This window comes from Argiope bruennichi, chromosome 10, assembly GCF_947563725.1.
Source record: "Argiope bruennichi chromosome 10, qqArgBrue1.1, whole genome shotgun sequence".
Classification (NCBI taxonomy): domain Eukaryota; kingdom Metazoa; phylum Arthropoda; class Arachnida; order Araneae; family Araneidae; genus Argiope; species Argiope bruennichi.
Window position 1 is genome coordinate 114,048,272 of NC_079160.1, and position 13,302 is coordinate 114,061,573.

The 13,302-nt window shown below is 31.6% G+C and overlaps 1 long non-coding RNA gene across 1 annotated transcript; it reads left to right on the top strand.

Moving 5' to 3' along the window:
* The first annotated feature begins 865 nt into the window (after positions 1-865).
* Positions 866-10,863, top strand: LOC129989311 (uncharacterized). The gene is made up of 4 exons (XR_008785751.1): positions 866-997; positions 2,820-3,003; positions 3,863-3,969; positions 4,912-10,863. It is a non-coding gene; the product is annotated as an uncharacterized LOC129989311 (long non-coding RNA).
* Positions 10,864-13,302: the final 2,439 nt, after the last annotated feature.

A 13,302-nucleotide genomic window follows, 5' to 3' on the forward strand; every position in this document is an offset into this window, starting at 1 on the left:
CACCACGAAAGAAAAAGAGAATTTCTTTAATCTAAAATAAATATGATCAACAATTAATAAGTGAAACTGAAAACAATTAGCAATAAGTTTTATTAATAATTCGATTAAAGCTATAAAACACCAATTATTTTTTATTAAGGTCTCAAAAATTAGTTTTTGAGATGCATAAATCGAATTAATTTTACTTAATGATATTTGTATGACCTTAAGAAAACTTTTAACATGAAATGTTATGAAAATAGACGTATGGACTGAAATCGTTTGTTTTTGAACAGAAAATGGAAAATACTGGTTCAACTATTTAGAAGGTTAATCAAATCTCGCTCGAGAAGTAATGAGATCACTTCAAATTATTTCAGATGATACGATATTAGTTAAGGAGAAATAGGAATGGAGAGGTATGGCTGAACTTTTTTGTACTGACTCTATCAACTTGAATTGGATATGGTATTGATCATAATGAAGTCCTCCAATATTTCTGAGTCAATTATGCATTTTTCTTTTAGAACTTAATTGCATACTGCTGTGCTCTTTATTTCTGATGATATTTGATATTTCTTGTTTACATGAAACAATAGATATCAGCCAAATTGTCATTTTATTGACAAATCCCAACAAGTGTAGCGACTAACAAGCACCTGTAGCGTGAGAAAAATCGGACCTCGAATTAGCGATGCTTCGATAATAAAGTCAGGATTCTTTCGCCATGCCAATGCAGTCCCTAGACGAACAGAGTAAAATTAATTTTATGCAAATGTATTGTGAAAATAACCTTGAAAAAGGAATCAATTAAATCCATTGTGATTGGTTGGTTGATATTAAAGATACTTTAAAAGATGTTAATTTGTGGATGTGTTTGCTTTATGCAATATTTTTCCCATAGATTGTTTTAAAATTGTTTGTAGAAATAGTATGTTATTCAAAGTCGAATTTTTACGTTGTGGATTATTTCGTACTGTTTGTTTTCTCATTGATCGCACTGGCTATCTTTCCATCTGTAAGTAAATCAAGTTTTTAAAATATGAAGTTCTTTAGGATAATTAATATATTAACTTAAACGTAGTTAAAATTCATTTATAACTTAACATTGTGGCTTACTGCATGAATAACGAACTTGTCATTATTTTATCGGAATTAAAACTGAATTAGTTTAGATTTTGATCCATATTTATTATAATGAAGTATACAGGAAATTTACTTAAGAAATATTTCGCTCTTCGCGTTATTTCCTTGCGTTGTTTTGTATATCTGAGTATTAATTCTAAATCAACCCAATTGAAACTTCAATATCCGATTTTGATTTAGTGTTTAATTCTTCATCCGAATTTTTGTTTCGGGACACTTCAGCAGAAATATAAACTTTAATTCGTTCTGAAACAGCTTTATTCTAAATTCACACCGAATTTAATATATTCAGTAGCACAGCTTCAAACTTGTTTTTATCGTTAATATCTCTTGCGACATTAAAATCGCTATTTGGTAGCAGTATTATAACTGGCTGGAAATGCTTAAAATTTACGAAGTTTCAATACTTGAATCCAATTGTCAAAATTCTTATCGTTAGCTGATCATGTGTCAAATAACAGTATATAAACACCTAGTAATTTTGCCTTCAGGTACGAAATGACGTATTCACATTTTAGTGTATCAAATATTCACCGTATTGAAAACGAGTTTTTCTCACGAATGAACAAAAGAAAATACTTGTAAATAAGATGAAGCATGCTATGCTTTGGTTCTACTAACTGCTATTGTATGTAAAGAACTCTAATTCTTTCCTCGAATACTTCCATCTTTGAATCCACATGATCCCCTCTTGGTTTCGGTTAAAAATAAGGCGAAATCATAAAATGCTGGAGTTTAATTTTTCACAAAAAGCGACATGTTATGCTCCTCAAGTAACTTCTTATTAGTAATAGGATTGCTTTCCCCGATAACACAGCAAATTCAATAAATACCCGAAATGGACTTAAATTTACTATGAATTTCTGTTTATTTTTAATTTGTGGTTAAGTTTAAATTCTTGTTAATTCGGCATGACTTTTGATTTCCGAAGCAATTGGTATTAATAAGAGTCCATTTTAATTGCGCGAGACCGTAAGTTGACTCCCAAACTATTGAATAGAAACACTTTAATTTCTCCCCGTGAAGATTCTCTGAAGAAACTGATTTTATAAAAGTATCAAGTTGTTAAGCATCTGAAAAAATCTAAACTCGGTGCTTCTTTCACTTTTGATCTTGACTTTCACGTCAGGTATTCGAGAATTTCTAGAGCAAAGTCGAGTTGGTATTTGTTAAAGAAAGTTCTTGATGTTTCGTGTCTATAAGTATGCCCATTACCTTCACGTACATTGTATAATGACTTCTCCTTTCTCGAAAGGTTTCCGATCGAACCAAGCTGTACGAAGGTCACTTGCTTTCATTTTCAATTACAGAATATTCTACAATATCTTGTGTAAGTATGGCAAAGAGTTGATACATTGTATGTCAGACTATCGGCAAGACATTTTAATATCGTTAGACATCTTGTGCTCGTAGAATGACCAGATGCTAAGGGGAAGATGCCACCAAATTTAAACTGCTTAACTTCAATAAATAATTATGACTTCAGCTCTAGTCGTCAATTATAAGAGTGCAGAGAATAAATGAAAGATTGGGATAGTGAAGTATCATTAAACCGTATATTGCATTTTATTTTTAACTGTATGTCGAATACCTTCACTGCATGTTTAATTTGTTCTGTTAATTGCATTAACTGTGTATGTTGCATATATTTTTTGTGATGTGTTCCTGACATGAAACATTTAATTATCTTGTAGGAACTTCAGAATTTGTTTAAAATGCTCCTGATGAATTTAAAATGAAGACCAAGTATTAAACTTCTCATCAAAATCCTCATGGTGATAAGAAACTCGGGAAATCGAAGGGGAGAAAAGTAATTATAGACATCATATCTACTACAAAAGGCCCTACCAGATGATGTTTGTTCAAATTTATCCAAAGGTAAATTATTCTAATACTTTGCATTCTGCAATGAATTTGGAATCTGGGAAGCTTAGTTATTCATGGACTATTAAATCCTTAGAAAAAAGTGTTCATACATTAATTTCTTATCTTCCAAATTATCCTTATTTCAAAAGGGATTTCATTATTGATAATTTTTTTAATCTAGTTTTCAATCGACATCTAAAGTTGTCTGCAAGACGTTTGGCATTTGATAAGAAAAATAAACATCCATATCCCTTTCAGATTAGTTTCTCTAAAATAGGCTTAAAACATCATGAAAATTTTATTTTATACGTCATAAACCTAGGTAAATGAATGCTAATTTATAAACATTTAAATGAAATGTCTGCTTACAATATCCAAATTATGCATCTTTATTAGATATTCTGATACACTACATAATAAATAACCGTTCATGTGTGAGTACAAGTGCAATTCTGATTTAACGCTATTGCAGTTAAATTACAATTTTGACGTAAAGTGCATGGGAATTTAATAAGTTTTTTCAATGATTTGATGGGCTTGTCAGTGTGTGTAGCTGCTTTAAAAGTACGATACTTAAATTATAAATTCGAAATAGAAAATTGCAATTTTTAAGATTGTAAAGGATTCTGCTCTATTTCTGTAGTGGATATTGCCTGCAGAAAGCCAAGCGTTGAAATAAGTTAACCCTACCATTACACTGAAACAAATCAACTCGGTCACTTAACGCGTTCTGCCCAGATTGATTTCATTAAATCGCTAAGCTTTTGAATTCGATGGTACCTTGGATTAGTGCATTTTGATTTTATGACACAACGAACTGCACCAGATTCGCTGCTTGCCAGTATTTTAATTTCGGAACATTTCATTGTAGGCAAATCCGGCCTGTGTTCGAATAACGGTTGAGAATACAACCCTAAAAGTGACGACCGGGAAATTCCAGATTGTCTTTTCCCAACAGTGGAACGCTATATTTCAACGGTAAGTTTGAAGTTTATAGCATATAACAATTAACTCGAAATAAGCGTGTAAAATTCTAGAGCATCGTTCATGTTCAAAACCAATAACTATTTAAAATTTCCAATGACGGCCAGAGTATAAAGATCTTGCTTATTAGTTTTTGTCCATGTAGCATAGGCTCATTCCTCGGATCTTGGAATTTGTTTTCAAGTCGTTCTTTCATAAGCCTAGGAACAGAGAATATCTAAATACCGGAATACAATATCGTACTCTCTTTAAAATTAACAAATAAGTAGAATAGGAGTGATCACCATAGCATCAGACGGAGGCATTATTTTCAAAAAACATTAATACTATTCTCAAAGTGTAAACTTAAATGCCTTTTCAGTTGTGTATTTATTCTCTTGATCCTTAAATAGTCGAATATTTCACCTCTGGTATTCTATGTAAATATAAGATGTTTATACTAATCGAGATTTCGCATATCGATTTCTTGTGCTTTTTTAGTATCATAAGCAATATTTGGATAACTCAATTTTTAAACTTCTTGGAACTGAAATAAAGTTATGATCTTGATTCTAAAACTAAAGCAAGCATTTTAAACCACTTTTTAAAACTTGCGCTCGCGCGCACACCCGAATCGTGATAATTGGAGAATCGGGCAGTGAAATGTTAATCATGGAGAACTCGATGCTATTTCTGAAAACCAGATCAGAACCGTTAATTACATTTATATTGAGTTTGAAACTAAGCTCAAATTGAGGACTCGGCTATTACTAAATCGGAAACTGAAATATGTAATGACTTTGATTTTAATTCCTATCTTTATGTGAAAAAGAATGCGGAAGTACATGAAATTTCTATGTTGATCTCTATTTTGACGCCAGTTGGATTGTTCACCTTACTTAATTTACATAAAATACTTAGCCGATTGCTTAGCTTAATTGTGAATACAATTTTCAGGTAACCAAAGCAGTTCCAATCATCGAATTTGAATGGATTCAAGATGCGGTGGTGCAATGATTTCTGTTCAGATGCATATTTTGAATTCTTCGGCCTCTTGAAACGGATCTGAAGTAGCTGGAGGAACAGAGAACTGCAAGTAAACTATGTATACCACAATGTCTTGAATATTTAGTGACTTGTAACAGACAATTAACTCCAGTTCATTTCACCGAGCTTTTAATGTTAAGAGACTGATTAGTAGGACAATAGTTGAATGCATTGAATTGAGTCTTGAATTAAAATGATAGGTTTATATGTAGGGAACTTCATTGAATTAATCATTAATTATATAAATATTAGTTTTGTTAACATTATGATTTAATAAACGCCTAAACTCAATTTTCAGAATCTCTTCAAATGAAACGGACAAAGCTACTCTTAACGATATCTTCTATATATTTTGAGATTAATGTTAATATACGCCCAAGCTCTATGTTTGATTCACAATAGATTCCTCAAAAGTTAAGAATTGTGGTTACCAGTCTCAAATCTAAATCGGTATATTAACATTGATGCTAATCCATTCTGGAATTCTCGCGATGTATTACAGAATACATTTTTACTAAGCTTGGAAGCTGTGCCAAAAAGCATTAGGTTATAACGATCGTGCATGCTAGTTGGAACTGGCTGCAATCGTGCAAAACAGTATATCAGAATTTTGATTAGTTCCTAGTCATTACAGTTAAAAAAAAATTCCTGAAACGATCGCATTATAACGTATTCAATGTCCTTACAAAATGCGGAATTACATACAGATTAGCCTCTCGAAATTGATTAGGAACTGCAATTCATCTTAATCTCGCAGTTGCCAACTGATTCGTGACTTGAGGATTTGAACCGACAAGAGCTTTTGAAATTCTTAATTGTGATGTCTAGATTTTCTAACTTGCGGTGTACGCGAAGTGCGGAAATTACAACGGGGCCTTAAAATCCGTATTCTATGATTAGTGTCAATCTTTACCAACTCTCGATAGTTGCAAATGCCAATGTTCGAAGTGGAAATTATGCTTAATCAATTGGTTAGGATTAACTGCAAGGGTCAAACAAGGATTCGGGGATGGTTAGACCAGAATTATGGTTAACTCGTCAATATGCGGATCCCTGTAGACTTTTCATTCAGGCTGTTTGGGATCGGCAGTCTAAATGGAAAGTCTCGGTCCCCAGGGATCCGGTATTGAACGTGTTAACGGGAAATAGCAATGGGGTAAGATCATTCCTAATATACCGAGTCAAGAGGGATTTTAGCTGTCGTGAAAGATCACTGGTGTTTCTATTGATAGCAATGGGGTCATAAGGTTTGGATTAAATGTAATTTGTGCTTTAAACATTGGCAGCGACTATTGGGAAAAATTTAAATGATAGGATAACCTGTAATTCCATTTGTCAAACTTCGGAAATGTTTTAACTTTAACTCTCCCAACTGATAGCACATTTAATGGTTGATAGTTGCTAAATAGTGAAGTTTTGTATAACTTTAATTTTTTACCTAGGTAACGATATGAACTTGAAAGCTCTTTACATGATCCTTAAAAAAAATCTAGGGTGTATTAATTTTCAACGGAACTAGAAATAAATCGTTGCAGTCGATAGTTTTTGACAAAGCTAAGGTTTGAGCATTTAAATAACATAATTTTAAGTAAACTTCCACTCTTATAATTTCGCCGAATTTAGCAGTTTTCTGGCAATACCTTGAGAAACGTGGGAAATAAGTCCACCCTGGAGGCCAATACAGGTTAAGCTTTTCTTTACAATAGATTCTTGATCTAGGTTGAACGGTAAATTTTGTAATGATCAATTATAAAATTCGGCATCTAAACTGGAAAAGTGTAACTATAAATCGCTATGCAAGAAAGGATGCATCAATTCTTTACTTACATCCCTTAATCCATGTCGACATTGCATTTCATTATTTCCAGAATGTATTAAATTGTGTTCATTCGAATATGACTAGTTTTCATCAGAATTGTCCATACACATGACCCATCTTAACGCTTGCTTCATATTCTAATTTTTAAACTCTGCACTAATTCAGGTGATCTAAAGAATTATCAAGCAACTTATAATCTAATGTTTGTAGTGAAATTGGCTAAAGAAAGAAGAAAGACATGAAATCACTATTTTATCAGAGACATGAAACACAGATGAAATCACAGACATGAAAACAATTTTATCCAGAGTTTAAAAACTAATTTTCTGTAGTATTCAACATTCCTATCAATACGCAATTGACTTTTCAAACTTTGAGAATTGTAATAAGAATTTTCATAGTCCGTTTCATTTGAATTAAATACACTGGTAATCCCTTAGATTTTCCGACTAAATTTTTAACTTTACATTCATCTAAGCTATATATTGTCATATCGTTCCTTTAATTCAATGAGTAATTTTAATCCATAAAATTACTTTGCTAGACGAGAAAAATTTGTCGCTGAATTTGTATAATACTCGAGTATCTACATGTAGTTTGCAAAGATTAAACCTTTTTTAAACGAAGTATTTACCAATATCTCTAGCAATAAAATTCGCAACGAGTTTGAAGTTCCCTTACATTTTTAATTGAATAATTTTTACTTTAATGTTGTAGATTAATATTCTTGTATAGTATTTTGAATCACGAGCATGTATATTTTTTAAATGCTAATTATGTCAATTGGATTGTTCTTGGTGTTAATGAAGGCTTCAGATTTGTAAACACAGCTGCTCATTCGTACAAAATGCAACTTTCTTAATTGTAATACTTTCTTTATAAATGCATATTAAAGGTAGTGTAAAAAAAAATGCTAAAGGTTGGACGGTGTATATTTTCATAGGAATAGTTTAAGCTGTATTAGAACTGAGCTCTAACTATTTATATAAAACTACCTTTTGTTAGCATAATCTTCAAGAACTCGCTATATCTGATTCTAATCTCGGATATAGGGGAAAATTTTAAATATTGAACGAATAGATTTTTCTGAAACCTTGAGGTTTAAAGCTTATTGCCAGTCAATGCAAAAGAATTGTAAACTAAAGTGTGGTTTCACTAGTTTTGAAGTTTGTACGCTGAAGCGCTAAAATTCCGAAAATGCTTGTAACTAGGTTTTGCCGAATAACTTAGTAACTTAACGATTAATTTTAAATCAATTTGAAAATTGAGACAAGTGTTGGTATTTAAAGAATTTTGAGATTCTAATCTTAGTAATTGCTAAATTAGGGTTGAGGTATGTAAAAATCTAGCCGACGTTCCGCCTCTTATTGCAAGATCGTTTACTTCAGTTTTGATAAATTGCTAGATCAGCTTCCATTAATAATCCATAGACTATACAAGTTATTGCTTCTCACCAACGGAAAAACCTCTTGCATGGTATCTGTAATAGTATTAACTCGGACTATATACTGAAATTATTCTGAATATCGTAAACTTTGAGGACGGGCTTTTAACTCTATTTTAACCCTATAGATATATTTCAATGTCGTATTTTAATATTTAAATATCCTAGCTATTGAGTACAGGTCTGAAACGTACTCAACAGATATATAAATCGTGCCAAAATTCTTTCGAAACTAAACGGATATTGCATAATTTTTCTTGGAAAACCAATTTAAAAGCCGATCTCCTAAAATGCGAACCAGATATGCCTTTAATCTTAATCGGAAATCAAAATTTTAATTCGAGCAACTTTTCTCGGTGTGAAATCTTGGATTTTAATGCTGGTTAAATCCAATTCTTTTGTCTAAAGTGGTGTAACGCTTAGCATCATTAACCGAAGGTGGTCGTTTGCTTTGCCGGCAAGCAAATGAACATCTTTTGCTTCTATTTTGATCGTGGTGTCTGGCCAACAACACAATCAAAATATTTCAATTGGATATGTAGGTTAAACTTTCAAACCGTTCTCGATTTTTTTTAGACCACTGTTATGCAAGACCACTGTTAAGTCAATTTTTTTGAAGGCAAAATTGGTAAACATATAACGGATGAATATCTAAATTAATTGGGACTTATTGGTCTGCTTTCCCAAATAAACTTAACTGATTTTATTTCTGTAGGTTATTAAATGCCAATATCCCAATGTTTCCTAAGTACTCTCCTAGACGTGCGCGACTATCGACATCAGAATCTGGTTCTCATTTACGAGATGACAAATTTAAACATTTTAAATTCTCAGCATTTTGTCATCGCATCGCATAGCAGAATTGGAAATGATAATGCAATTACTTTAGCATTTAGAGTAAAATGGCAACAATAGGAGCCATCATAATTTATAATTCAATCGTTTGATGTAGTATGTCGCAATTGTCATCCATATTAAACATTAGTCCTAGTAGGATTTTGATAATAGCGAAATTCTTATTTTCACAATTCAAAGAATATCAATTCATAGGTATCTTGATTTCTAAATTTGTAATATCAAAAAATAATGAATGTAAGCTAAAAGACCTAGTGCACAAAGCAAAGCTGATGGAATTGCAATTCAGGTTAGGCCTTTTATTTTGGTGTAAGAAATCAGATTGGTAATCGTGTATGTAATAAAATGGTTCTTTTGAGTGGAATTGGCTTTTACCAACTTAATCAAATGCCTAGGATTTTTAAATTTTCTCATGACTAATATGGGATGTTAAACGGAAACATTTCTCGGCGGTTGCAAAATTTAAAGGATTCTTTTGGAATTTAGTTAGTTCAGAAGTTAGACATGTGAATAAAGATTGTCAGTGACTGTGCTAGCCAGTTAACTGACAGTCTTAATTCCTAAAGGCATTCTTGAATTTGATGCCTGATCAACATCGAATTCGAAGATGTCTTGATTTGAAACTTCACTGTAAATAGAGCTCGTATTTTTTAAATGCAATGTGTAATTATATTTGGAATTCGGCCCACTCAAATTTCAATATTTCAATGAAAGCATCTAATTACAGTACCAGTTCTTAACGAAATACTTGAGAATTTCCATTGGCTTTGCTGGTGTCCTACAGAACTCGGGAAATAAAGTTACAAAACAAAAACAAATTCTAAATCGTTTGATAAACAAATATAAATCGCGTTCTTAACTAATCCAGTATCCCTTTTTTAAATCGAATTTATGAAACTCAATTTTTCGTTTTTTAAACGTTATAATATTGAATTTTTATAGAACGACACCAAAACGAAGTTGTATAGAGCAAATTAAAGATTTTATCGTAATTTTTAAGTGTCAGAGTATTCATCCGTAACTGCAACTTCACTTATAAGCAATAATCCCGTATTAATGGCACTTAAATTTGCACTGAATAAATTACAAAATCGTGTCGAGTCCGAATTTTGCAATTTTCTGTATTTGGCACGTTTCCTGTTCTTACGCCGATTCGCCTAGTGTCTTTATTTTTTATCTTCAATTGTTGAGATTGAACTCGATTACTTTCATTAAAGATTAGCTTTATTCCAATATGAAGATTGAAGTTTCCTGAAATTCGTATCGAACCAGAGAAGTTTAGCCTAAAATAGCGCAGTTTGTCGTTACACGAAATTGTTTTCATTTCGATTGACTCTTCCCGGTTTTATGTTAGCTTTGAACAGACAAATTCTAGTGAAAGTTGCATCCGATTAACCAATAGTATGAATCTTTGCTTTAAACCCGATCTGAAATTTTTAGTCATCGTTTCAATGTCAAGGTTAACTGCTAGCATTCTAATTATGGTCGACTCAGTATCTCGTATTTCCTCCTCCACGATAGACTATTTCTGCATTGTTAATAAAAAATGGAGAATTAAATCTTAATAGCAACATCGTCCAACCTCCGTTAATATTACAGCAATACAAAATGGTTTCGTAAAGCTTTTTCAGTAAATTCGAATTTTTTTAAACTTATCTTTCAAATTATTTGCCGTAAATCTGTTAAACAATTTTTGTTGACCTAACTTAACACTACTACTCGAACGAAAACTAAGTATTTAATGAATTTTCAACCGTCATGTTATTTAATTATGCACATTTCCATTTTGAGGTGCATAATTTTTGAAGCGATGCATCCGTAATAAAATGTATAGTTAAATTATCGAAATGTGAAGATAAATTGTATTGCATATTGGTTTGCATACGAAGTTTGAAATTTAATACAATTCTAAACTTTAATTGAAATTCCTTTTATCAATCCACTTTGATTTAAATTTTAATGCTAAAGTTAAATCGATGTACAGCATAGAACTTAAAACGCATATCTTGCAGACATGTGCATTTTGTGTATGCAAACTGCCAACTAACTGCTCCTGTAAAATACTAGACCGAAACTTGGTCTTGATGAAAGCAAAAATTGCTCTCGACACATTCTAGACTCGAAAATGGAATTGGCATCAACAAGATGCCATCTATAATCTTGAGTAATTGCTCGATTTTATTTAAATTGAGCTCTTGTTTGAGTCTGAAATGCTGATCAATTTGTAACCATTTAACTGCCATCTGTATTCATATATTCTCATTGTTTACCTTTCAATGTGCCATATATATCCAATTTCTTTGTTTCCTCCACTTGCTTTAAAACCGCCTGTGTCTAAAATTAAAGAAAGGTGTAGTTATTTGATGTAATGAATCTTGCTTCTGTACGTTTTTATGTCCTTCCGTCATTTCCTAAATAGAGGAAATTCATGGAACTTCGATAGATGGACAGATCAAACTTTTATTTATTTATTTACTGGCATTTGAACAATTTTAATGCTAAAAGGTGTCGGCCTTTTAAAGTTTATTTATATTTGAATGAACATTCTGTATAAAGTGGCCTTTTTAAAAGTGACTTTCACCTGATGCATGTCTCTAAACTGAACAATTTTCTTGGTTAATAATATTGTTGTGACTGATAATGTTTGTAACTGCGTTTATGTATTCTGCTTAGTCTATACAATTGTCGTGTCGCCTTTTGACATTTAAATTTCTAGCCAATAATTTGTAACAATGTTTTGTTATACGCGCAAATTTTACGAAAGTCTGTATGCTATTGGCTTAAAGCTACTCTTAAGCTCGTGGTTGATATTGTTGTAAGCTTTTATACTACAAAAAATAGATGTTGTATGTACTCCATGTGTATGTATAACCCTGTACTGCAAAGCAAACTGTAAAATTTTCTTGTAATGAAGACAATGTTTTCTTCAATAAATTAGTTTCTCCATAATCTAGCGTTTTTAATTGGTTTTCACATCAAACTGAATTTAAAATCTTCGAAAGCAAACTTACTTGCTATATCTCGATTTCTGGTTTAATATTGATTCAAATATCGATTAGATTTTATCTAATAGTTTGCGATATCAATTTTAATTCTAAAAATCTATTCCTATTAATTTTTTTAACCTTTCATTGTATGAAATCCTATTTATATTAATGATCCTAAGTGCATTTACTTCATCAGTTAAAATTCCCATAAGAGAAATTTGAAATTTATCCTTCATGTCTGTCGTATTCATTTAATATTGAAATTCAATAACATTTAAATTTTCCGGACTTTCATGTAATTTATACAAGATCGCATCCAGCTTCGCTTTAAAATTCCTCTTTCATCTTTATTTCATTGTAATAAAAAATCTTCAGATCTCAAGAGTGAGGACTAATTTTAAGAATTCGAATCGTACATCTACAGATTAAATCGAAGCTGAAGCATAATTGCAAGAATTGAAATTGCTCGAAATTCTAGATATTTCTTACAACATAAAAGTCGGCCTATAAAATAAAGTGCTTAATGTAGCAAACTTTTTAAAAATTTGAACTCTTGTCATGAATTCTAGTATAGAAGGTAACGGCTGAATAGAAACTTCTGCAAACTAGCTTATCCACCAATGCCATAAGAAAACGAGAATAATCCTAAATTATATTTCTGAAATACATTTTGCAATTGAACGTTAAGTTAATGAAGTCTTTGTTTTTATAGCTTCCATGTTATCTATCCTATATATTTGCAACTTATATCAATGTAAATAAAATTATTTTTGCCCTTTACATTCAAATGCCATGTTAAAATAAGATGCCAAAATTCCTTCAAGCGTCTGCTTAGTAAGCAATCTGAATTTGGATTAACTTGAATTTTTAGTTGTACTCGTGCATTTTCCAACCGCCGCGAAACTATTTGATAAAATCGGGTAATAACATGATTGAGAGATCAGGATTCGCAAGTTATGTGGCGCAACTATTTTCAACGATGCTATGGTATCAATTGCTTAATGCGTTTACAAGAATTCAGCAAAGTTGGAGGTCGCACTGTTATACAAGGTAAAAACCAGTGATTTAGAAATATCTGAACTTTTAACGAAGTAGAGGCAACTGTCATCTTCAGATAAACTTCTAAATTGTAATCATTGTAGAGTATGCATTCCCTTTTTATTTTAAACTTGTGTCATTTGGTGAATAGTTGGCTT